The sequence below is a fragment of the Trichosurus vulpecula genome, chromosome 1 (genome assembly GCF_011100635.1).
Source record: "Trichosurus vulpecula isolate mTriVul1 chromosome 1, mTriVul1.pri, whole genome shotgun sequence".
Taxonomy (NCBI): Eukaryota; Metazoa; Chordata; class Mammalia; order Diprotodontia; family Phalangeridae; genus Trichosurus; species Trichosurus vulpecula.
The window spans coordinates 563,917,084-563,943,373 of NC_050573.1; the positions used below are offsets into that span (position 1 = coordinate 563,917,084).

Sequence of the window (26,290 nt, forward strand, 5' to 3'; positions counted from 1 at the left end):
CTTCATCATGATTCCTGTGGAATTTTCTTGGATTTCTCTATTGATAAGAGTATCCAAGTCATTCACAGTTGATAATCATTACAACATTGTTATTACTATGCACAATTATCTTTGAGTTCTTACTTCACTTAGCAGCAGTTCATATAGGGCTTGCCATTTTTTCTCCCTGAAACTAACCCATCCATCGCTTCTTATAGCAGAGTGGTACTTCATCACAATCACATGCCACAACTTGTTTGGTCATTCCCCAATTGATGAGTAGGCCCTCAATTTTCCATTATTTACCACCACAAAAAGAGGTGCTATAAATACTTTCATATATAAATATTTTTCTTCTTTTCCTTTGATTTTTTTGGGATATACACTTATCAGTGATATTGCTGGGTCAAAGGATATACACCATTTTGTAATCCTTTGGCCATAGTTCCAGATTTTTCTCTAGAATGGTTGTACACTACTCCACCAACAATTTGTTAATGTACCTATTTTCTTTCATCTCCTCCAGTATTTGTTACTTCTGACAGGTGTGAGGTGGTAACTAAGAGGTTTTAAACATTCCTTTTTAATTTTTTTTAAAAAATTATTATTTATTTATTTAATATTTTTACTTTTCAGCATTGATTTCCACAAGATTTTGAATTACAAATTTTCTCCCCATTTCTACCCTCCCCCCACTCTAAGATGGCATATATTCTGATAGCCCCATTCCCCAGTCAGCCCTCCCTTCTGTCCCCCCCTCCCCACCATCCCCTTTTCCCTTACATTCTTGTAGGACTACATAGATTTCTATGCCCCATTGCCTGTATATCTTAATTCCTAGTTGAATGTGAAAACTTTTTTTTGAACATCTGCTTTTAAAACTTCGAGTTCCAAATTCTTTCCCCTCTTCGCTCCCCACCCACACTCCCTAAGAAGGGAAGCAATTCAACATAGGCCACATGTGTATCATTACACAAAACCCTTCCACAATACTCATGTTGTGAAAGACTAACTATATTTTGCTCCTTCTTATCCTGTCCCACTTTATTCAATTTTCTCCCTTGACCCTGAACTTTTCAAAAGTGTTTGCACTTCCTCCTTTCCGCCCTCCCTTCTGCCATCCCCCCTTTTTTATCTCCTTCCTCCTTCCTTTCTGTGGGGTAAGATACCAATTGAGTGTGTATGCTATTCCCTCCTCAGGTCAAATCCAATGAGAGCAAGACTTACTCATTCCCCCTCACCTGCCCCCTCTTCCCTTCCAACGAAATTGCTTTTTCTTGCCACTTTTATATGAGATAATTTACCCCATTCTATCTCTCCCTTTCTTTCTCTCTCAATATATTGCTCTCACATTCCTTAATTTGATTTTATTTTTTTATCATCCCTTCATATTCAACTCACCCGGTGCCCTCTGTCTGTATATGTGTGTGTGTGTGTGTGTGTGTGTATACATATATATATATATATACGCATATATATGCACATACACACATATAAATACATATATATATATATACGTGTGTGTGTATGTATGTGTGTGTGTGTTTGTGTGTATGTATTCCCTTCAGCTACCCTAATACTGAGGTCTCCTGAATTATACATATCATCTTTCAATGATTCTTGTGTTTAAAACTCAAATTTTCTATTCAGCTCTGGTCTTTTCACTGAGAAAGCTTGGAAGTCCTCTATTTTATTGAAAATCCATATTTTGCCTTGCAGCATTATACTCAGTTTTCTTGGGTAGGTGATTCTCGGTTTTAATCCTGGCTCTATTGACCTCTGAAATATCATATTCCAGGCCCTTCAACCCCTTAATGCAGAAGCTGTTAGATCTTATGTTATCCTGATTGTGTTTCCACAATACTCAAATTGTTTCTTTCTTGCTGCTTGCAGTATTTTCTCCTTGATCTGGGAACTCTGGAATTTGTCAACAACATTCCTAGGAGTTTTCTTTTTTGGATCTTTTTCAGGAGGCAATGGGTGGATTCCTTCAATTTCTATTTTACCCTCTGGCTCTAGAATAACAGGGCAGTTCTCCTTGATAATGTCTTGAAAGATGTTATCTAGGCTCTTTTTTTGATCATGGCTTTCAGGTATTTCAATAATTTTTAAGTTATCTCTCCTGGATTTATTTTCCAGGTCAGTGGTTTTTCCAAGGAGATATTTCACATTGTCTTCCATTTTTTCATTCCTTTGGTTCTGTTTTATAATATCTTGATTTTTCATAAAGTCACTAGCTTCTACTTGCTCCAATCTAATTTTTAAGGTAGTATTTTCTTCAGTGGTCTGTTGGACCTCCTTTTCCATTTGGCTAATTCTGCCTTTCAAGGCATTCTTCTTCTCATTGGCTTTTTGGAGCTCTTTTGCCATTTAAGGTGGTCTATTTTTTAAGGTGTTATTTTCTTCAGTGTTTTTGGGGAATCTCCTTTAGCAAGTCACTGACTTGTTTTTCATGGTTTTATTGCATCACTCTCATTTCTCGTCCCAATTTTTCCTCTATTTTGCTTATTTGCTTTTACAAATCCTTTTTAAGCTCTTTTATGGCTGGAGACCAGTTGATGTTTTTCTTGGAGCCTTTTGATGTAGGCTCTTTGACTTTGTTGACTTCTTCTGATTGTATGTTTTGGTCATCTTTGTCACCAAAGAAAGATTCCAAAGTCTGAGTCTGAATCTGAGTCCGTTTTTGCTGCCTGGCCCTGTTCCCAGCCAATTTACTGGACCCTTGAGTTTTTTGTTGGGATATGACTGCTTGTAGAGTAGACAGTACTTTGTCCCAAGCTTGAGGGGCTGCACTGTTGTTTTCAGAGCTATATCTACAAAGCAAGCTCTGCCACACCAGCACTCCTCCTCCCCCAAGAACCACCAACCCAATCCATGACTCAGATGTAAGCAGGCTCTGCACTCCCACTCTGATCTGCCACATAATTCCTCCTACCAAGTGGGCCTGGGGCAGGAAACAACTGCAGCTGTAGCTCTGTAAGCAGCCTCAGAGCTGCACCACCTCTGCTGCCCCCGGGGTGGTCGCCAGACCATGAACTCTTTTCACTCCTTCCCCATAGTTTTTCCCATTAATCTTCTCTGTTGTATTTGGTGTTTGTGGGTTGAGAAGTCTGGTAACTGGTGCTAGGGCCTGTTCAGCCTGGCTCCCAGTCTGGTTGGTCCAGGCATGGCCCACACTGGGCTCTGCTCCTCTCCGCTCCCAACACAGTGCAATAGACCTTACTCAGAGACCATCCAGGATGTCCTGGGCTGAAGACCTGCTTCCCTCTGCTACTTTGTAGATTCTGCAGTTCTAGAATCTGTTCAGAGCCCTTTTTATAAGTGTTTGGAGGGTCCTGGGGGAGAGATAAATTTAGACAAGTCCCTGGTTTCCAGCCACCACCTTGGCTCTGCCCCCCAAATTTCCTTTTTTTAAAATCAATGGTGATTTACAACATTTTTTTCATATGATTGTAAATAGCTTTGATCACTTACCCTGAAAACTGCCTGGTCATATCCTTTAACTGTTTATCAACTGGGGAATAGCACTTATTTTTATAAATTTGACTAAATCCCTTAGACATTTGAGAAATGAGGCTTTATCAGAAAAGTCTACTGTATTTTTTTAAAAATAATACTTCATTGTCTATTGTGAGAGATGTGTAAAAGCTAGGGAAAGTTAAGTTTCCACAGAAAAATTAATTGAGTTCCACATAATAATTAATTAAATACATATGTATATATTATATATATATATATATATATATATATATATATATATATGTATGTATGTATAAATCTAGCCAATAAACCTAAAGTAAAGGAAGCAGGCTTCACCACTGAAATGTAGAAGGAGAGAAGGGGAGGGGAGGAGGAAGGAGAGGATGGGAGAAGAGGGGAGGGAATAGGAGGGGAAGAGAGGGTACTCACAGGCTGTGTTTGTTCTAAGTTCTTCAAGAGGACCATGACATCAGGAAAATGATGACAAGACTTGCAGTTGACTCTGATTTGAGTGAGGGAGGGCTGTGCAAAGTCACTAGCCTTGCTTTCTCCTCCAGAGCCATCTGGGTCCAGTGATCTGATATTCTCCAGGACAACCAGAGATGGTCCAGGATGCTTTGGGAGACCTTGGCCCTTTTAGGCTAAGGTCTTTTCTGATGCTCTTTGTGAGTGAGGTAAGGCCCATTCAGTGAATAGGCCTCTTTAAGAAGTTAATCAAGGGAAGGCCCCTTTAATCAAAAACTCAAAAAGAAAAAAAAAACCCGGACCTCCAGCCAAGTAGCGCCTGGGGCTTTAGGAACTCCATGGGCACAGGGCCAGATTCCTCCTTCTTTAAGCCTTTCTCAAAGATATCGTAAGGGGAGAGTGGCAACAGCTAGGCAATGCTGACTTCATGAGAGGACAGGGTCTGGTTGATGGCCATGGCTTCTCTGGCTACTTCCAGGTGAAAATATCTCTGAAACGTCTTTAGCTCCCACAGGCAACTCTCCAGGGCATGACTTTTGGCTGGATCTTATTCCTTCATGTCATAGGTGTCGACTGTCACACCACTGACCTCTGAGCTGGGAAGGTGGATCAGGGCCTTGCAGGCAGGGTGTCTTTGGAGCAAGTTGCAGATGAAAGCAATGGCAATGAGCAGTGCTTCCAGGGGGCAGTCAGGGACAGGTGGCAGAGACACTTGGCAAAGGCACCCCCCAAGAAAGCCAGGTAAGTGCAAGGAAGACAAGAACAGGTTGGCCAAGTGGAAAAAGTGTGCTGACTACTTCACATGGAAAAGAGACAGATCTAACAGGCTGTAGAGCTTCTGATAGAAGTCAAGGCACTCAAGAATAAGATGATGAATCAGGATAAAGAGCCCAAGCAGGGTCCGGAGGCTCATGGTGCCACCAATGTCGAAGGCATTCCTGAAGAAGTGCATCATGAGGCTCAACTGGCTCACATGGGGCAGGATGGAACCATGCATGATCACAAGCACCTTCTTATAGAGGCTGACAGGCAGCTTGTGCTTGAGAAAGCTGAACCACATGTTCTCAAAGATGTGCTTGTGCTCCTTCAGCTGAGTGACCTTCCACTTCCCCAGCATCATATGGTAATGAATATCATCATGTTCCAGGTACTCCTGGAACCTGGAGATCAGCAGAAATGAATCCACCTCTGATCGAATCAGGCCTTCCACCACAGAGAAGAGGAGGCCTCCACGGAGCAAACAGTTGCCTTCTCATTTGGATTTCTCCGGAGACTGTGCCCCCGTCTAGCTGCACAAACTTCATGAGTGTGCAAAGGGCCAATTCCTTTACCTTCAAAGTACAATGGCCCAAGTGTTTGTAGAGGCAGCTACAGCAGCTGTTATACTGGTGTCTTTTCCTATTCAGGTAGATGTTCCTCGAAGAGCTTGCCTCAATCCAGCAAGGCACCAAAGAGTCAGCTGCAGGTGTGGATGGTGCTGAGAATGTCATCTTCCTCATCAGATTACAGCATGCCCAGAATGTTGAACAAGGTGTTGGCGCTGCTCCAGGTCTTCAGGGTGGCCTTGAGCCAGTGGCCAAGCCCTGCCGCCCCAGAATGTGGCTCCATGTGGCCTGCCTGATGATGAATTGAGACTCCAGTGGGCAGAAGAAGTGGGAATCCAATGATTCTTAAATTATCTCTCCTCATTCCATCTTGCAGTTTTGTTTTGTAGTAGATTATAGTGGATTTTTAAATAGACTTTCTTCTTCACTCCAATATTTCTTCCAATATAATTGAATGTTTGAGATTTTGCTCCATTTTTAACATGGCCACTACTTTTGTATACTTTCTGAACTTCTAAGTTGTTTATTCTTCTTTCACATTTTTTCCGTGAGTCCTGATTTCGTTCTTTGACTCTTTATTTTCCCTATCCATTCCTTGAGTTTTTGTCATGAATTTGTTATTTTATTTCTTTCATTCTTATTTCCCTTCTGTCTGTGTCTCTTTGTCTCTGTCTCTCTCTTTTGATGTGGAACTTAGCTTCTACTTGTAATGATATTTTTATTCCTTTCTGGAATTTTATCTTGGGAGTCTCTTAAAGTAAGATATCTTCATTGTATTAGGGATTTTCTTCTCTTTGTTCATGTCTTCTGTTTCTCTACTAAAGATGACTAGCAAAGATCTTTCTCTTTGAAATTTCCTTGGAATTTTTTTTGACTTTACCATTCCTGAAGTTATTTTCAGACCAGTATTTCAGTGCCAGACCTAAAATACAATCAAAGGACGAGAAGCAGCCATGTGGAACACTCAATACTTGGTCTGGAATAAGACATTCATAAACCTGATGTTAGCTTCTTAGGCCTGTCCCCCCTAATAGTCTTAGTCTTAAGTAGAGGCCATTTGGTCCTATATAGTGTAATGATTCCAAACTCTGACTTGAATATTATTTTCAGTGCACTCCCCACTCCCAGAGTTTTAATTGGCATAACTAAGCTGAGATCTTAGTAGTCTCTGGGCTATTTCTCTTTGCTGCCATCCTGGTCTAAGAATTCATTTCAGGATCAACCTCAGAACTCTCTTGAAGTTTTCTACAGTGTGTCTGGATACATATACCTCTTTTCATAGAACTAGAGTGAAATTTTCAGCCACAGTAGGGTTACCCCCTGCTCACTGCTACAGTTCCTATAAGGAGTTCCTGATGAGACTTTGCTCTGTTCCATAATCTTTGAAGAAGCAGCTTGTCCCAGACCCTGCCCCATACTTTAATTCTAGTCCTGCACCAGCACTAAATACTACCCTGATCCTCAAATTCTGAACTGATTGGAGGAACTAGTGCAAAAAGTATCCTAGGCAGAGACCATGATACAGAAAATATTAACCTTCTTAACATACATTGTAGAAAGAGAAAAATGGTCCCTGGTTTTCTCTTTTATTTTACATTCTTTTTCTTTCATGCTGTGCTGTGGTGTGTGTGTGTGTGTGTGTGTGTGTGTGTGTGTGTGTGATTAGCTCACTGATGCTTCTCTTCAGTTTATTGATTCTCTGCTTCTTTTGGCAAAGTTTTCCATCATTACTAAGGTGATTCTAGAGGGAGTTCAGCATAGCTAGACACTTTCCTTTCACAATATTTACTGACTTTGTGTAATAAAATGAAACATGATTTATAAAGCTACAAAATGCAAGATTTTTCTATTGATAAAAAGTCACATTTTTTCCATTTTTTTTCTTATATGTTTTCCAATACTTTTCACTTGGCTGGTTTAGCAATAGCCCATCGTATCTTGAAATATATAGTCCAGGGCCTATGTAGCCTGATTATATGAATATAAATAAGAGAAGTACATAAATTAATGATTGTATTCTATAATTTCCAAACACCACAAACTACTATAATATGTGCTTCACTGCCAAAATCAAACTTCCTCTGGGATTGAAAATAGCAGGCACTAGGATAATAGGTGGACAGCCTACCAAATATATCGAAAGGAGGAATCAAAAAACTTTAGTTTCAGAATGCTTGATATCCTCAATGTCTTTGTTATTCTCTCAGATTGATTCTCTACTCCTCTGGTTGGTTGTTGTCCTTTGTTCTCAACGAGGACCAAAATTATGTCACTATGCTAGAGTCAAATTACAGTGTGTTTGACTCTGGCTGATCAGAGCAATATGAGCTCAGAATATTCCACTACAAGTGGGGAACCAATAATCCATGTGGACATTTGGGGTGGATTCTCTAAATTTGCACATCTCACGTTTCTTTTGAACTACTTCAATTCTTCTTTGCTCCTACAGCATAGCACCTTCTCTGATGAGGGCATGCCATGCTGAGTGGCCCTGTGCCAGTGTCTCCTATGTCACACAATGATTAATTTATTTAATTTTATTTTTCAACATTCATTTCCACAAGATTTCATTACAAATTTTATCCCCATCTCTCCCCTCCCTTCCCACCAGAAGATCGCATGCATTCTGATTAGCACTTTCCCCAGTCTGCCCTCCCTTCTATCACCCCACCCCACTCCCTTATCCCCTTTCCCCTTATTTCTTGTAGGGCAGTATAGATTTCTATACCCCATTGCCTGTATATCTTATTTCCCAGTTGCATGTAAAAACAATTTTTAACATTTGTTTTTAAAACTTTGAGTTTTAAAACTTTGAGTACCAAAATCCCTTCTTCCCTCCTCACCCACCCTCATTGAGAGGGCAAGCAATTCAATATAGGTTATACATGTTTTGTTATACAATACACTTCCATAATATTCATGTTGTGAAACACTAACTATATTTCACTCCATCCTATCCCACCCCCCATTTATTCTATTTTCTCCTTTGAACCTGTCCCTTTTCCAAAGTGTTTGCTTCTATAACCTTCCCCAATTGGTCCTCCCTTCTATTATCCCCTCTCCCCTTATCCTCTTCCCCCCCTACTTTCCTGTAGGGTAAGATACCCAGTTGAGTGTATATGTTATTCCCTCCTTAATCCAAATGCAATGAGAGTACAATTCACTCATTCCCTTTCACCTCCCACCTCTTCCCTTCCATTATAACAGCTTTTTCCTGCCCCTTTTATGTGAGATAATTTACCCCATTCTATCATTCCCTTTCTAGTTCTCCCAATAGATTCCTCTCTCACCCCGTAATTTCATTTTTAGATATTATCCCTTCATATTCAACTCACCCTGTGCCCTCTGTCTAAATGTATACACATATATGTATATCTGTATATATGTATACACACACACATATATATATATATCTGTATATATACATATATACACACACACATACATGTATGTGTATATATGAATATGGGCATGTATGTGTACATATATTTGTATATGTATATGCATATGTATATGTATATATATACATGTATTTTCCCTTCAACTACCTTAATACTCAGAAAGATCTCATGAGATACGAATATCATCTTTCTATGTTCAGATGTAAACAATTCAACTTTAATAAGTCCCTTATGGTTTCTCTTTCCTGTTTATCTTTTCATGCTTCTCTTGATTCCTGTGCTTGAAAGAAAAATTTTCTATTCAGCTCTGGTCTTTTCATCAAGAATACTTGAAAGTCATTTATTTCTTTGAATATCCATTTTCCCCTGAAGTATTATACTCAGTTTTGCTAAGTAGGTGATTCTTGGTTTTAATCTTAGCTCCTTTGACCGCTGTAATATCACATCCCAAGTCCTTCCATCCCTCAACATAAAAGCTGCTAGATCTTGTGTTTTCCTCATTGTATTTCCACAATACTCATGCTTTTTTTTTCTTTCTGGTTGCTTGTAATATTTTCTACTTGACTTGGGAACTCTGGAATTCGGCTACAATATTCCTAGGAGTTTTCCTTTTGAGATCTTATTAAAGAGGCTATCAGTGAATTCTTTCAATTTCTATTTTACCCTCTGGTTCTTGAATATGAGGGCAGTTTTCCTTGATAATTTCTTGAAAGACAATGACTAGGCTCTTTTATGGATCATGGCTTTCAGGTAGTATAATAACTTTTAGATTATCTCTCCTGGATCTATTTCCAGGTCAGTTTTTTTTCCAATGAGATATTTTATATTGTCTTCTATTTTTTCATTATTTTGGTTCTGTTTTATAATTTCTTGATTTATCATAATTAGCTTTCATTTGCTCCATTATAATTTTTAAGGCATTATTTTCATCAGTGAGCTTTTGGACCTCCTTTTCCATTTGGCTAATTCTGTTTTTTTTAAGGCATTCTCCTCATTGGCTTTTTGGACCTCTTTTGCCGTTTGAGTTAGTTTATTTTATTAAGTTATTATTTTCTTCAGTATTTTTGAGGGTCTCCTTTATCAAGATATTGACTTGTTTTTCATGGTTTTCTTGCATCACTCTCATTTCTTTTCCCATTTTTTCTCTACTTCTCTTACTTGATTTTCAAAATCATTTTTGAGCTCTTTCATGGCTTGTGATCAATTCATATTTTTCTTGGAGACTTTCAATGTAGGATTTTTGACTTTAATGTCTTCTTCTGGTTGTATATTTTGATCTTTTTTGTCACCAAAGTAAGATTCTATAGTCTGAGTGTTTTTATGCTGTCTGCTCATTTTCCCAGCCAAGTGCTTGACTTTTGAGCTCTTTATCAAGGTAGAACTCTGCTTCAGGAGTGCAGAGTGCTCTGTCCCAAGCTTCAGGGGTTTTGTACAGATGTTTTTAAAGCTACTGCTAGGCACCTGTAAATTTTCAGTTCTTCTGAGGTTGTATGATCCAAGGAGATGTGTTTATTCCTCTCCTGGCCTGTGCTCTTCTCTGTGAGTGACCTCAAGCACTCTTTTCTGTCTTGGAACTGTGAGGAGGACTCCCTCTCCACAACTGCCACAAGATCTGCCACACCAGCACTCCTCCTCACCCCAGGAGCACCACCCAGGACTCTGACCCAGATCCAAGCAGAGCAAAGCAAGAGAATCCTGCCTCAGCACTAGCAAAAATATCCCTCCACTGCCACTCTGATCAGTCACTTGCTCACCCAACTGTCTGTGGGCCTGGACCTCCAGGAGCAGCTGCTGCTGCTGTCTCCACTGCTGCAGCCACCTCCACTGCCCCAGGCCTGGGGCTAGACAGGTTCTTCTTTCACCCAGGTCCAATAGAGTTTTCCCACTGACCTGCTAAATTGTCTTTGGTGTTTGTGGGTTGAGAAGTCTGGAACCCACCACAGCTGCCAGTGATTCAGTACTCTGAGGCCTCCTCTGCCCAGTTCTGGCACACCCCATGCTAGTCTGTGCTGTGCTCCCAGCACCATGAAATAGAAATTCCTCTAGATCTTCCAGGCTGTCATGTGCTGGAGACTTATTTCACTCTCTCATTTTGTGGCTGCTGTAGCTCTAGAAGTAATTTTTTACATTAATATGGGGGTATTTGGTGGAGAACTCAAGCAAGTTCCTGCTTTTACTTTGCCACATTGGCTCTCCCCTTACTTACAAAGTTCTTAAGAGAGACCTTGAGAGTATCCTTGTATCTCTTCTTTTGACCACCATGTAAGCCCTGTGTGAATTCTCCATAAAATAGTCCTTTTGGCAAGCATACATTTTGCATTCAAACTAAGTGGCCAGCCCATTGGATTTGCATTCTCTGAAACAGAGTTTGAATACTTGGCAGTTTAGTTGGAGAAAGGACCTCAGTGTCTGGTACCTTATCCTGCCAGATGATCTTCAGAATCTTCCAAAATATTCCTTTGATACTGTACTCCTCTACAGGAAGAGTAGAGGGAATGGTTGGAGGGAAGAGAAATATGCATAGCAAAACAAATCATCAATCCAGCCTTGCTAGAGGTAATAGTGAATAGAGGGTGTCTCCCTCTTCATAAATGATCCAAGAATTCCTTTTTTATAGGCAATCTGCACCTAACTTCTCTGGTCACTATGAAGATCAAGTACTGATGCTGGAGAGGTGAGGGGTTAATAAGTATTCTTTTAGTAATACTTAGCTACCACCAACATCTTCCTTTACTATCTTCAAATGTAGTTGGGATATATTCATGTGTGTATTTGAGGGAAATTTAAGGGGAAAAAAGAAAAGAATAGGACCGTGCTCCTTTTCATACTACTAAAAAAATTTTAAATGTAGAGGGAGGAAAGTAGGGTCACTGGGTAAGAAAATCAGATTTGACTTCTTCCTATTCTTCAGTTGTGTCACTACTTTTTGCAAAAAGTGATGATTTTGAGTGTGTGCCTTTGTGTGTGTGGGTGGTTAGGAGGGCACACAAACCAGTCTTTATAGAAAGGTTTGTACTGACTGACTTTCCAAGGGGCCTAAAGCATTAAATATCTTGGGAAGAGTTATTCTTCAGCAAAAGAGGAAACTACCTCAGATTCAGAATTGGAGAATAGTTTTCCATTATAGAGACATTCTTAAAAATTATTTGAGAGGGAGATATGAGGGAAGAATGGGAGTGAGAGTTGGAGCAGTGGGCAAGCAGATGCAGTAGCAGCAACAACAAGTGGAAACGCTTTTTCAGGAGACAGACTCTAGGTCTTTTATTAACACAAGTCTTTTCCTTTCCTTGGCTTGTGGCCCAGTATACAGGAATACCTCATTTTATTGTATTTCACTTCAGTGCAATTCACAGATATTGCATTTTTTTACAAATTAAATGTTAGTGTCAACCCTGACTCCAGGCCCTGTGCTTTATCTGTTGTGCCATCTATCTTTTCCTTTTACAACAGAGGCCTTTGGGTTTTGCTGCTCCCTGCAATGAGAGAAGAAAAAATAGAGACTCCAGGAAAAGGTCACTCCCTGAGCTGACCTAGTGGGTAGAGAATGCTGTGGCCAACTCTACCCACAATTTCCAAATAAAGTAGGATGAAAAATGTTTCACATGAAAACACACTCCACAACGACTTTTTCTGGGTAATGTATACATCATTGATTCAAAATATTACTCTATAACAAAAGAGACAAAAAGCTCCAAAATGATGTTAATTAATTTTAAAAACAATAAGTGACATAGTTGCAAAGCACAAATATAATTACATGATTTAGTATTTTGGAGGAATCCTGTAATATAAATGTTTTAAAAAGTTAGCCAGGAAGAAAAATTGTTTTAGTCATTAATTTTAGTGCTTAGTTTTGATAAAATGCAAAAAAGTCCATTTGTATAGTCTGGTGGTCAAGGATACATCAAATAACTTATCAAGTTGATGTTCAAATTTACTGGAATTGTGTGGCAGAATTCTTGAGATGCTATCATAAACACTTATCAATTATAGTTCTTTAGGCAATAACAGCTTATGTTGTTTTGGGGGGAAAATAAGGAGAGCTATAAGTGTTAATGATAGCCCCTTAAATCCTTCCCACATCAATGAGAAAATAGATTCATTTGTATTATGGTAACCAATGTGCATTTACACTTTATCAAATAATATTCCAAATGAATTTAAACATTTCCATTTCAATGAAATGCAGTACCATGTCTTTAATAATGTAAAATTTCTACGCTTTAAGTAAAACTTTTCTCTTCATTACTATAAGGATCATATACTGGAATGTTATGTTTAATTGAATTTTGAAGTGGTAGCAGTGGAGCAAGACCCTCAAAATCAATTAAATTGATTACCGTTTATGCAGATGCATTGAATTTGACAGGGTCTGAAGCTCTTTTCAAGTAGATTTGGATCAGGATTCTGTTCAACTTTTCATTTCTGTTCTACCTCCTCTCCCCACAGTCTTCCCATGAAACTTTCAGAAGTTTCTTGCTTCCCCAGGCAAAATATTAAGTCTGTTGAAAAAATGTTATATAACCAGATATAACACCTTCAGATATTAAGTATGCCTCAATATTCCAGGGATCTGTGGCCTGATAGCTATGGGGAAAAACCCATATCTCCTCTGATATGATGCTTACCTAGTCTTCCCATAAATCCTCTATAGAGTATCAGATGGAAAACCAACCAGACATGTCTGAATGAGAAGCTGCCCCCTCTCCATAAAATTCATGATTTTGGCTGACTTTACCGAACTGCCCTGGTATGAAGGAGATAGAATCCCATCAGAACCACACATTAGATATTTGGAGATCTCAACAAGTAGCAAAATTGTGTATACCAAATCTGAGGACAGCTCTCTGTAAGACCTTTGTTGACATTTCTCTCCCTAAAATGTAGTGAAGATTACAACAAAGGTGTCCTTCCTGGTTGTGTCTTTCCTTACATGAGCTAAAACAAGGCATAATGGATATCTGTTGCTTTCCATATGGGCTTGACTTTGGTGAAATGCTTTCTAAGTCCCCAAGCTATTGGAACAGAGAAGAAATTCTTGAAAAGATAAGATGCAAATAATAATAATTAGAATAGAGTGGCAACTGTGTTAAGTTCTGAAATACTTACATATCTGGAAATGGAGCTTATTTGTATTTTAAGAATTTGAAAATGTTCAGAGTCTGAGGTATTTTTAAACTCTGCTTTGAATTTTAGATTCTGCATAGAAAGGACAAAGGTGAACTAGAGTCCAAAATTCTCCAGGATCAAATTAGATCATATATATAAAGTTATTTATAAACATTAAATTGTTATATAAATATTAGCTACTGTCATCACTATCATTATAGTTCAAAAGATGATACTTTATATTTGTAAAAGCCTAATAGTGGTGACATAGTTATTGTTATTATAAATTTTAATTATTGTGCAACAGTCTCAGTGTTTTTATGATTTTGGAGGTTTTGAAAAGACATATATATACATACATCCATATATCTGTATATATATATATATACACTTATATAAATATATATATACTTATATAAATATATATATATATACTTATATAAATATATACACATACATGCATACATATATGGTAAAAATGGTCCCAGCTTGATTACTTCCACATCTTATTTCTCATTTACTCAAGGTCTCCACTAAGATGAAACAATTGGCAACAATAGTGGGAGCTTAAGAGGAGGATGTTTTGACATACCCTGACAAAATACCTCCTTAAAAACGGAAGGAAAAGTTCAAAGATTGATTAATGGGAAATAGCTTGAAACTAAAAAATAAGGTCCATTTTCCCCAATACAAAAGCAAAGATTATAATGCCACAGAGGATATATTGAAATAATGGCTAGATTAGTACTTCAGGGGATGATGACTTTGGACAAGTCACATAAAGTTAGCTCCCATATGGAAGATGACAGTTAAAATTACATGATTTCTAAGTTCCTTTCCACATCTAAGTGTTTGAATGCAAGTGAATTTTTAATTTATAAAATTCGAGAAGCATAGTGGCATAATAGAAAGCACAATGGACTTGGAGTCAGGAAAAACCTAGACTTAAATCCCAACTTAGATGTTTACTGGTTATGTAGACCAAGTTAAATAAGCCTTCTGTGCTTGAAAAATAAGGAGGTGGGATGATTCTGATGGTCTCTAAAATACCTTCCTCCTCTAAATCTTCCTATGATTGTAGAAAAGATTTTGAACAATATCAATACTTAAGAACACAGCTTAAAACTTGAGATTAAGGGAAAAGAAAATAAGAAAAACCTGAACTATCAAAATAGCTCTTATACTGAAACCCCAGCCTGTTTTAGAGTCCTACATGCTTTATTTCAGAAGAAAGAGTTCCAAGAGCTTTCTCAGAGGCTGTATATTTTATAAATGAATATGGTCCTGGTGATAGACTTTGTCTCCCATCCAACTGATTAGCCTGTAAAATTTTGGCAAAGTCAATCATCAGAAGGTTGGCTCCAAGGTTACAATTTTTCTTTTCATCTTTAACAACTCATGCAACTGGCCATAAAGACATAAAGTACTTGTGAGATGCATTAGTGGAGTGAATTCCCATACCAATGAAATAATGGCTCCCTAAAATAGACAAGTATTATTGTCCTAACCAGCTAGTTTATCTGGTTTACCACTATATAACAAATTAGAAGACAAGAACAGTCTTATCACTTCCAAGCAAATAGAGGAAGAAGAAAAGGAAGCAATGTCATATATATATATATATATATATATATATATATATATATATATATATATGTATATATGTATATATGTATATTATTCTTGGACTCAAAGATCATTGAAGATGACAACTAGAGCCATGAAATTAAAAATCACGTGTTCCTTGGAAGGAAATCCGGACAGCATTCTAAAAATCAGAGACATCAGCTTGCTGACAAAGAGCCATATAGTCAGAGCTATGTTTCTTTTGTTTTGTTTTTTGTTTGTTTTTTTGTTTGCTTTTTTCCAGTAGCAATGTTTGGCTGTGGGAGCTGGATTATAAGGAAAGTTGAGTGGCACAGAATTGATGATTTTGAATCGTGCTAGAGAAGACCTTTGAGAGGCTCTGGACAACAAGGAGATCAAATCAGTTAAAACAAAGAAATGAATTCAGGCTATTTGTTGGAAGGTCGAGTACTGAAGGTGAAGTATAAATATTTTGGCCACATAATGAGAAGATGGTATACATTGGAAAAGGCCCCGATGTTGGGAAAGATTGAAGGCAAAAGGAAAAGTGGATGGCAGAGGATGAGATGGACAGACATTGTGAGATAGTGGAGGATAGAAGAGCTTGGTGTGCTATGGTCCATGGGGTCACAAAGACTCAGACAAGACTAAATGACTGCTGAACAGCAGCAACAACAAAGCAGTGAAATGACCACTGAGAATCTGCCAGTGGAGGAAAAGACGGTCATAAAACTAGGTATAGAATCTTAAAGTAATCAGACTAGGACCATTTAGAGTAAAGGGAAAGGATTTGGTTTATTTTGATAGCCTACTAGAGTATCCCTACACTGAGACCGCAGCACAATCATCAGTGTTCATAATAAAAACTGTAACTCAGCATGAAAATGGTAAATATTTTGATATTTGAGAAGTCTGAGTTATATTTCAAAAAAAAACATATTTCTATCAAATATTACTTTAAAAAAGATTAATTTATTTCTAGTTAACAAGCATTTATATTAATCTCCCCCTCTCATGAAACTGTCTTCTTTCCCCCCTCCTCACACATATACAGATTAGGATATTTTAATTAAAGGGAAAAACAACAACAACAAAGCCTACTTCATAGCTATGTCATTTTATGAAAATGGTTTATATTTTCAGAATTTTTTTAGTATTTAAAAGCCCAAACTTCCACTATATGAAATGTACACTTACATAAAGTACCTCATCTCACTTTATGATGATCCATAGTAAGTATAGCATTATCATTTTGCTCTTGTAAATACATTCTCATGCTTTTGCCACTTTACTTCATTGCTCTACACAGCTGGGGGAAAAAGGCATGGCATTTAATGGCATGGTTAAAATAATTTTTATTGTCCTCATATTCCAAACCATTTTTATCAGGCATATCTGTACAACAAATTTTAGATCATTTTTTTCATTTTATTTTATTTCATTTTATTTATGCCAAAAGCATTTTCCTAAGTGGGAAGGAGGAAGTAAAGAAGGGGTAGATGATCATCTGAATATGTAGGCTGCCTGGCTTAATATAATTAGTCACAGGCATGGGATTTAAAGGGGAAAGGGACCTTAGAGATTATCTATTCCAATGTCTTCATTTTACAAATGAATAAATAAATCAAAGCCCAGAAAAGTTGCGTGACTTGTCCAGCATCACACACATATGTGGTAGTAGAACCAAGCATCTAGAAAAAAACACTTGGAGGTCAGGTTAAAAATGACGATAATACTCTTGCTTTTTACCTCCTTCTCCTGGGTGGTGGATTGTATATGGCACTGGGGCCAGAGTCAGGAAGATCTGAGTTCAAATGCAGCGTTGTAGTTTCATGAAGGTGGGAAGTTTTTAACTTCTGTCTGCCTCATTTTCTTAAAATAGATAATGGAGGTAATAATAGTACCTACATCCCAGGGATGTCGGGAGAATTGAATAAGGTGGTGTTTGTAACACAATTATTCTGCTGCCCGGCACAAAGCAGGCAGTTAAATACTTGTTCCCTCACCCTCCTCACTTCTTTGCTCTGGATCATTCTAGATTCAATTCACGTATTATATATACATATACATATACATATACATATACATATACATATACATATACATATACATATACATATACATATACATATACATATACATGTACACATACATGTACATATACATATACATACATGCACACACATATACACATACATATATACACACATATGTATATGTATGCATGTGTGCATATGCACATACATACACATATATGTAGATAGTACATACATATATACGCTCAATCTATACACAAATCCATATATCCATGACACGTGTGTGTATATATTCACTTATTCTATATGTATATGTGTATGCATTCATGTACTGAGGCAGGAGCCAAGGACAGCGGACCCACATGGATATCTGCTGAGCGTGCTTCTGGAAGTCTGTGACGATAATGGGCCCAGCTCTTCATTTCCAAGCATACCAAAGTATTCTTTAAGCATTTCCTATCTCAACAATCAATAAAGAAGCATTTGGTTATCATGCTGTATCCTGACAGGTAATAGTCGTAGAATACCTGGGCATGTTCTGAAATGATGAACCAGGGCCTTTTATTCTATATTAGTAGTGTGAAACTCAAATAGGTATTGGGCTACTATATGGTAAATTAAAATCACTGTGGGATGCATATTGATTCAGAAAACCATATTTTAGCATTATTAATCTTCCATTGTTGATTTATTTTATTAAATATTTCCCAGTTGCATTTCAGTCTGGTTTGGTCCACACTTGGAAGGGTGGTCAGTCACAATTCAGCCTTTTGGCTTCCTATTTGACACCTTTGCTCTACATCATCACATTCTTCTCAAAGCAGGCTCACCAAATACCCCTGTTGGTCCATTGTCCATGCTCAAAGGATTAGAGTGTTATTGGCCAAGTCCAATTGCATGTGTAAATTATTTTACTGTCATTATTGTTAATAATATTTATCTACCACTGCTTCATAATAAGAAAGATGGGTGGGTAAGGAAAGAGAAGGAACTAAAGAAGGGAAAATTAAGAGAGGAATTTTATGCTCATAAAGGTCATATTTTTTTTTTGTTAACGATGTTCTTTGAGAGTTTAACCCTATTCATTAAAGAACCTTGATTCACTGAATGTTATGTGGAAATCATTCCCAAAACCAACTAGAATGAACTGGAAGAATGTACTGATATACAAATTTTGGTGGAGGGGAGAGTATGGAGAGATGGAAAATTCTAGTTAACTAGAAGGAGAAGAGGTACTAACAACAACAACAATTAAAAGGGGAGAGAATGAGGTCAGTGTTAATGACAACCTTCACCTTCCCAACTTTATATTAAGGTCAGCCTTTCTGTAGAATGGACAATAATCCAGTTATATTTGATCAACTCATAGAGGGACTGAACTTGCTATCTCTTTGCCTTAATTATTTGCTAGAGGGGTTTTTGATCTTGTCAAGTTTCCTTTTGATAGGTCAGCATCCAGTAAATGGAGCAGTGAGATTGACAGAAAATTAGTCAGTCTTATCCCCTCCTGATGATTTTTCTTTTCATTGGTTTTCATTACTCTGCTAGACAGGATTCTATTTAATGGAAACACAACTGAGCTGATGGGTTTAGGGACAGAATGTAAAAATATTATTGTTTGTTTCAATCCTATATGCTTTCCAACCCATAATACTCCTGTGCATTGAATGGAGCAAGAAAAATCAATGCTTTATGGAGTTAAAGGGAAGTTGAGGGGAACAGGATATTATAGTTAACTCTATCATATACTTTTCAATTATTTTTTCCCTCAGAAAGCTAACAGACATGGCATTATTTTATTATGTTTTTTTTTTTTACTATTGAATCTATACTTAATATCATCTGCTGAATTTTCTGTATGGGGCCCAGTACAATATCATCTGGACATTTAATATGAACTTCTACTAAACTAAAAAGAAAAATGAAATATGTCATTGAAAATGGGTAGACAAATAGTTTCATTTACATACAGATTAATAATATAGTGGATGATGATAGTGGCAATACATTTATTTGAAATATCAACTATATTAATAACACCTATTTTAGTGAATTTCAATTCACCGTACAGCATGTGTGATCTCTCACTTCTCTGGTTCATTTTTTTTCACCTTTATTACCTTGGGATTTCATTATCAGAAATCACTCAGGATGTTACAGTCAGTTCTTGTATAGTTAATGTATTGTTAATGCAATGGGAAGACCTTTCCCATGCATTAATAGACCCATGTGACCTGCCTGAGTCACTGTAAGTCTGAGTTATATGAGCCTGTGGTGGGAGGAGCTTATCGAACAGGTGGAGCAGGAAGGGGTGGAGAAGGAAGTTGGAGTGAGTCAGAGCTGGGAGAGGGACCATTGGAGTTGCAGCTTGGAGAGATAGAGAATAGGCAGCAACAGCTAGTATGAGTGGGAGAGGGAGTGATTTTGCTTAAGGGAGTGTGTGTGTAGGAAGGCTGATATAGGGAAGGCTTGGAGATGGAGATGCCCCCTGCATTGATAATGTGTAGAGATTTCTTTGTTTCTATGATGGATTTGGCTTTCTGGTGTTTGAATAAATGTTTTGTTTTCATCTTCCATGAAGAGAGTCTGTTATATTTTGTGATTCAGAACTATGCCAGCATATTCATAGCAGCTGCAGCCACTGTGGGTATCACATTGGTGCTACAATTCTTCTTGCAAATATTATTTTTCACCAAGTTGAAAGAATGAATACATTAATTTCAAAGTAAAACAACAACAACAACAAACCAATAACAACAAACCAAGAAAAAATTCTTATATCAGAAGTTGTTGGAAATATTGTTATTTGTATTAGAGTAATCCCCATGTACTAGCTCTTATATTCACCATCATTCACTATCCTAACATACCTAGGTAGAAGTCTAAGTAGGTATGACTCTACTCACAGCCATGTTCTAATGTTATATTCACTTGTCACTGGCATTCTGCCCCTAAGTTTCTTTGACCATTTGTCCATTATCGATTATGGATCTGTCTTGAATTGTCCCCACTTCCTAGAAGGTCATTGTTGGTCTTCTTTCTGCTGTCCTGAGCTATGTCATTTCCTTTCTGTTTGCACACCTGCAATTTGCCTCAGTTGCCATAAGTCTTCATTGTCTAGTACTCTCATAAGGAACTAGCCTTTAGTCATGAGCGTTTCAGAGTTCTTGTCATGACAGACTATGCTATAATTTTAAAAGTACCTCCAAACCAGGATGCCTTACCCTGAAAGTTGTCCCTGTACTGGCACAAAGGCTGGGTCTTTCTCAACTTCATAAAGCAGCAAAAAACTTCTTAAGCAGCAAAAACTGAAGCAAAATCCCTATATTTTCCCTCTACTTCCCTCATTATCTCTTAGGCCTGAGTTTTGCTATGTCAAACCAGGGATACCTTCCTTGTACGGGCCGATTAGGGAAATTTCAGAGGAATCCAGTAAACTTCCTCAAGGTAGTTCATTTTTTTTTACTTTATAAAACAATCATTACTTATTGGAAGAACAATTTTCAGTCACCGCAATATTTGGATTACTAGCATATTGTATATATTTGGGAGAGAGGGAAATAAAAGTAATATAAAGAATACTGGAAATGGAATGAAAATTCATGTATTCAAATCATGGTTCTGATTAGAAGCACTAGTGAGGTGACCCATAGGAAAGTCTTTAGTAGAATAATAGAATAATATTCTATATAAAACAAATAAATAGAATAAAAAGATAACAGTACTTTTCTATAATACTTGTACTATTTCATAATATAAGTGCTGTAAGGAAACTATTGTGTGTGTGTGCGTGTAATAATAATCATAACGGTATGATACCATGAATTATCATAGATATGACAAATGTACAATTATTTGGAATACAGTTGAAATAATTTCCATTAAAAACATATTCATTCATTTATACATTCATTCAAAAAAAGATGAATTTCTGTTTAAAATATCTATGCTCATTGTACTGTCAGGCATTATAATAAATGTAAAATCTATGAATACACACATATCTCACGTTTACATAATATTTAAGTGTTTTCCTCCTATGACATAAGTGGCATAAGTATCATTAACACCATCTTACAAATAAGAAATCTGTAACCAGAAAGGTTAAAGAATGTGCCCAAAGTCATAACAACTGGGTGACAAAAAGCCTACTGGCTTTGCTGAGACAAACATCTTGGCCTTTTAAGTCTAAGTACAGTATTTCCACTCCCCCACAACCCCATGCCATGAAGATGCTACCCTAGAAATATGATAAATAAGAAAGAGTTTTGTCTGCTTTTGGGAAGTTTATTCTCTAGTAGGGGTTAAAAGTCATGTTTGTGGAAGGGTGGACACCCATTGATTACTATAATTTTGAGGATATGACAGTGGAGAGGAAGAAGTGGGGAAATCAAGAGCTGAACCTGAAAGAATAAGTGGTACTAGAGTGACTAGAAAGAGGAAAAAGAGAAAATAGAGATCAGAGAGAGATAATAGATTGCCATTGGCCTTAAGGCATCTCATAGCAGAAGATCAATGGATGACCACTGGTTGTAAATCCAGCCTCAGATACTCATTAGCTGTGAGACCTTGGATAAGTCACTCCAACTCTATTTGCCTAAATTTTCTCAACTAGAAAATGGGAATGATACTAGCACCTACCTTACAGGGTTGTTTTGAGGATCAAATGAGACAATATTTATGAAAACATTTAGCACTGACTGGCACATAGTAAGCACTGCATAAATGTTTATTCCTTTCCCTTGCTTCTCTGGAAAATTTGGACTGACAGTACCAGTTGTACTCATTTTCTCAAGGAGAAATTTTTTTTTAAAAATCTGTTCTTTCCTCAAAGATGCCAGAGGATAGCTATAAATAAATAATATTTAGATATGGGGGCTAAAAGAGCCTAAATATTAGGAATTTTTCTAACTGGAAGCTCAGAGATATTGTGACTGGACTCGTAAATCCTCATGTACAAACTTAATATAAACTCCCTAGAACAGCAGAAAAGAAAACCACAAAGATCGTAAGGGCTTTTAAATTACTCCTTGTCTTAAATGAACTTATTTCTAGACTAGAGTCTCACAAAATTAATCAATCAATAAATATTTTCCTAGTGCCTAGAATATGGCAGGTTCAGTTCTGGGCTTGCAAAAGGGGAAAATATGTAAGTAACTTTTGTAAAAAAAAAAAAAAGTTCAACCTTTCAGAACCTTCAGCTCTATAGTTCGCTTGGCAAGTACAAGAGAGAATTTATCCTATAACTGCAGTGATGGCATTAGGAATCAGGAGAAAATTGTTGGTTGGTTCTTGTCCTTCATTCATGAAGAGAATAAAATCACTATGTTAGGGTCAGGGTACATGATGTCTTACTGTGGCTGATCAGTCAAATATGAGCTCAGAAGGCTGTAGCACAGATCAGCACAAATAGTTCCTATGAACATTTGGAGTGGAAATGTCCAAATTCACACATCTCAGTTTTCTTTTGAGGTGTCATATTTCTGTTTTGCTTATTAGAGCATGCCTGCACTGATGAAGGCATGCCAAACTGGGCAGTCTTGTGCCAATTTCTCCCATATCTCAGAATCTATTCTAAAGTTCTTTGGGGAGAGGCAGAGCCAAAATGGCAAAGTAGAAGCAGGGACTTGAGTTCTCCCCCCAAATGCCTCAAAATGCTTGTAAAAAATGACTCTAAACAAATTCTAGAGCAGCAGAAACCACAAAATGACAAGGTGAAACAGATATTCCCAGCCCAAGAGAATCTAGAGGGCCAACAGGCAGGGTCTATCACAATGGGCACAGCATGGAGCACAGCCTAGCTTAGGCCTAACCAGCATAGATGGGATTGGAGCAGGCCTCAGAGCACTGAATCAGTGGCAGCTGTGATGGTTTCCAGACTTCTCAACCCACAAATGCCAAAGACATCTTCAAATGTCAGTGGAAAAGTTTTCTCGCCTGGGTGAGAGAGGAGCACGGTCCAGTCACAGCCCCAGCCCCAGGCCCAGGGTGATGGTGGCCACTGCCACAGTGACTGCTGCTTTTGCAGCTCTTGGCCTACAGACAGTAGTGGGATCAAGTGGCTGATCTAGCTCACAGTCCTGGATGGTGGCCCTGGGGTGAGGGGGAGGTGCTGGAGTGGCTGAGCTTGTGGAGAACAGTGGAAAGGAAGTTCTCACAGTTCCAAAGCAGAAAAGAGTGCTTGTGATTGCTTAAAGATCAGAGCACAGGCCAGGAGAGGGGTAAACACCTTTGGTTTGATCATACCACTTTGGAAGAACTGAAAATTTACAGGTCCCTAGAGATATCTCTGAAAACAGCTGTGCAGAACCCCTGAAGCTTGAGCAGTACATCTTCCACTTAAAGAGCTCAAAAGTCAAGTTATTGGCTGGGGAAATGAGCAAACTGGGGGAAAATAAGAATATAGAAGGTTGCTTTCTTGGTGAAAAGGTATTTTCTTGTGTCCTTGGTGACAAAGAAGATCAAAACATACACCAGAGGAAGACAACAAAGTCAAAGCTCCTACATCCAAAGCCTCTGAGAAAAATATTAAATGGTCTCAGGCCATGGAAGAGCTCAAAAGAGATTTTGAAAAACAAGTAAGAGAAGCAGAGAGAAAAATGGCAAGAGAAATGAGAGCGATGCAAGAAAATCATAAAAAAAAAGAGTCAACAGCTTGCTAAAGGAGACCCCCAAAAATGCTGAAGAAAATAACACCTTTAAAAAAAAACAATAACCCCAAGGTTAGAGGTCCAAAAGGCCAATGAAGAGAAGAATGCATTAAAAAGCAGAATTGACTAAATGGAAAAGGAGATCCAAAAGCTTGTTGAAGAAAATCGTTCCTTAAAAATCAGACTGGAGCCAATGGAAGCCAATGACTTTATGAGAAATCAAGAAATTATAAAACAAAACAAAAAGAATGAAAAAATAGAAGACAATGTGAAATATCTCATTGGAAAGACAACTGACCTGGAAAATAGATCCAAGAGAGATAATTTAAAAATCATTGGACTACTGGAAAACCATGATCAAAAAAGATCCTAGGCATCATCTTTCAAGAAATTATCAAGGAAAACTTCTCTGATATTCCAGAATCAGATGGTAAAATAGAAATGGAGGGGCAGCTAGGTGGCAAAATGAGTAGAGTACCAGCCCTGGATTCAAGAGGACCTGAGTTCAAATGAGGCCTCAGACACTTGACACATGTACTAGCTGTGTGACCTTGGGCAAGTCACTTAATCCCAATTGCCCTGCCAAAAAAAAAAAAAACAACAACAAAAAATAGAAATGGAAAGAATCCATGGATCCTCTCCTGAAAGAGACCCCAGAAGGAAAACTCTAGAAATATTGTAGCCAAATTCCAGAATTCCCAGATCAAGGAGAAAAATATTGCAAGCATCCAGAAAGAAAGAATTCAGGTGTTGTGGAAATCCAATCAGAATAACACAAAGTTTTGCAGCTTCTACACTAAGGGATCAGAGGGCTTGTAATATGATATTCTAGAAGTCAAAGGGAGTAGGATTAAAACCGAGAATCACCTACCCAGCAAAACTGAGCACAATAATTCAGGGGAAAAACGGAATTTCAATGAAATAGAGGACTTACAACATTCTTGTTGAAAAGACCAGAGCTGAATAGAAAATTTAGCTTTCAAATACAAGAATCAAGAGAAACATGATAAGGTAAACAGGAATGAGAAGCCATAAGGGACTTATTAAAATTAAGCTGTTTACATTCCTATGAAAGATGATATTTGTAACTCAGGAGACCTGTCTCAGTATTAGGGTAGTTAGAAGGAATATATGTGTGTGTGTGTGCATGTGTTTGTATGAATGTGTGTGCATACCTATGTGTATGTCTATGTGTATACATGTGTGTGTGTGTGTGTGTGTGTGTGTGTGTATAGACAGAGGGCACAGGGTGAGCTGAATATGAAGGGATGACACCTAAAAATAAAATTAAGTGTTGAGAGGAATGTACTGGGAGAAAGAGAAAGGGAGAGGTAGAATGTAGTAATTCATCTCACATAAAAGAGGCAAGAAAGAGCTTTTACAATGGAGGGGAAGAAGGAGGAGGTGAGAGGGACCCAGTGATCCTTACTCTCATCAGACTTGGCTCATATACATACTCGATTGGGTATGGTAATCTATCTTACCCTAAAGGGAAAGCAGGGGGGAAGGAGAAAAGGGGGTGGGAGGAATAGAAGGAACGGCAGATTGGGAGAAGGGGTGTAATCAGAAGCAAACACTTGTGGAGGGACAAGTCAAAGGAGAGAATAGAATAAATGGATGACAGGACAGGTAGAAGGAAATGTAATTAGTCTTTCACAACATGACTGTTATGGAAGTGTTTTGCATGACTACACATTTATAACCTACATCAAATTGCTTACTTTCTCAATGAGGGTGGGTGGGGAGGGAGGGAGAGAATGTGGAACTCAGCTTTAAAAATAAATGTTAAAAATTGTTTTTACATACAACTGGGAAATACAAATATACTGGCAGTAGGGTATACAAATCTAACTTGCCCTAAAGGAAAATAAAAGGGAAGGAGATAAGAGAAGGTGGAGTGTAATAGAAGGGAGGGAAGCTTGGAGAATGCATGCTATCCTGGGGTTGAGGGAGGGGAGATATAGAGAGAAAACTTGGAATTGAAAATCTTGTGGAAGTGAATATTGGAAACTGAAAATAAATTTTAAAAAAAAGTTCTTCAGAGAGACCTATATAATACCCCCTTATCACTTCTTCTGACATATGAGTGCTTGCCTTGTGTGAGTTCTCTGTAAAATGGTCTTTAAGGCAAATGTATATTTAACATTTTAATATTTAACAATGTATATTTAACATGCCAGCCCACCAGAGTTTCTCTCTGTGCAGCTGAGTTTGAATGCTTGGCATATCTCACAAAAGGACCTCAACGTCTAGTGCCT

At 37.8% G+C, this 26,290-nt stretch overlaps 1 pseudogene; it reads right to left on the bottom strand.

Moving 5' to 3' along the window:
* Positions 1-4,201: 4,201 nt before the first annotated feature.
* On the bottom strand, positions 4,202-5,532 carry LOC118841908 (annotated as a pseudogene).
* Positions 5,533-26,290: the final 20,758 nt, after the last annotated feature.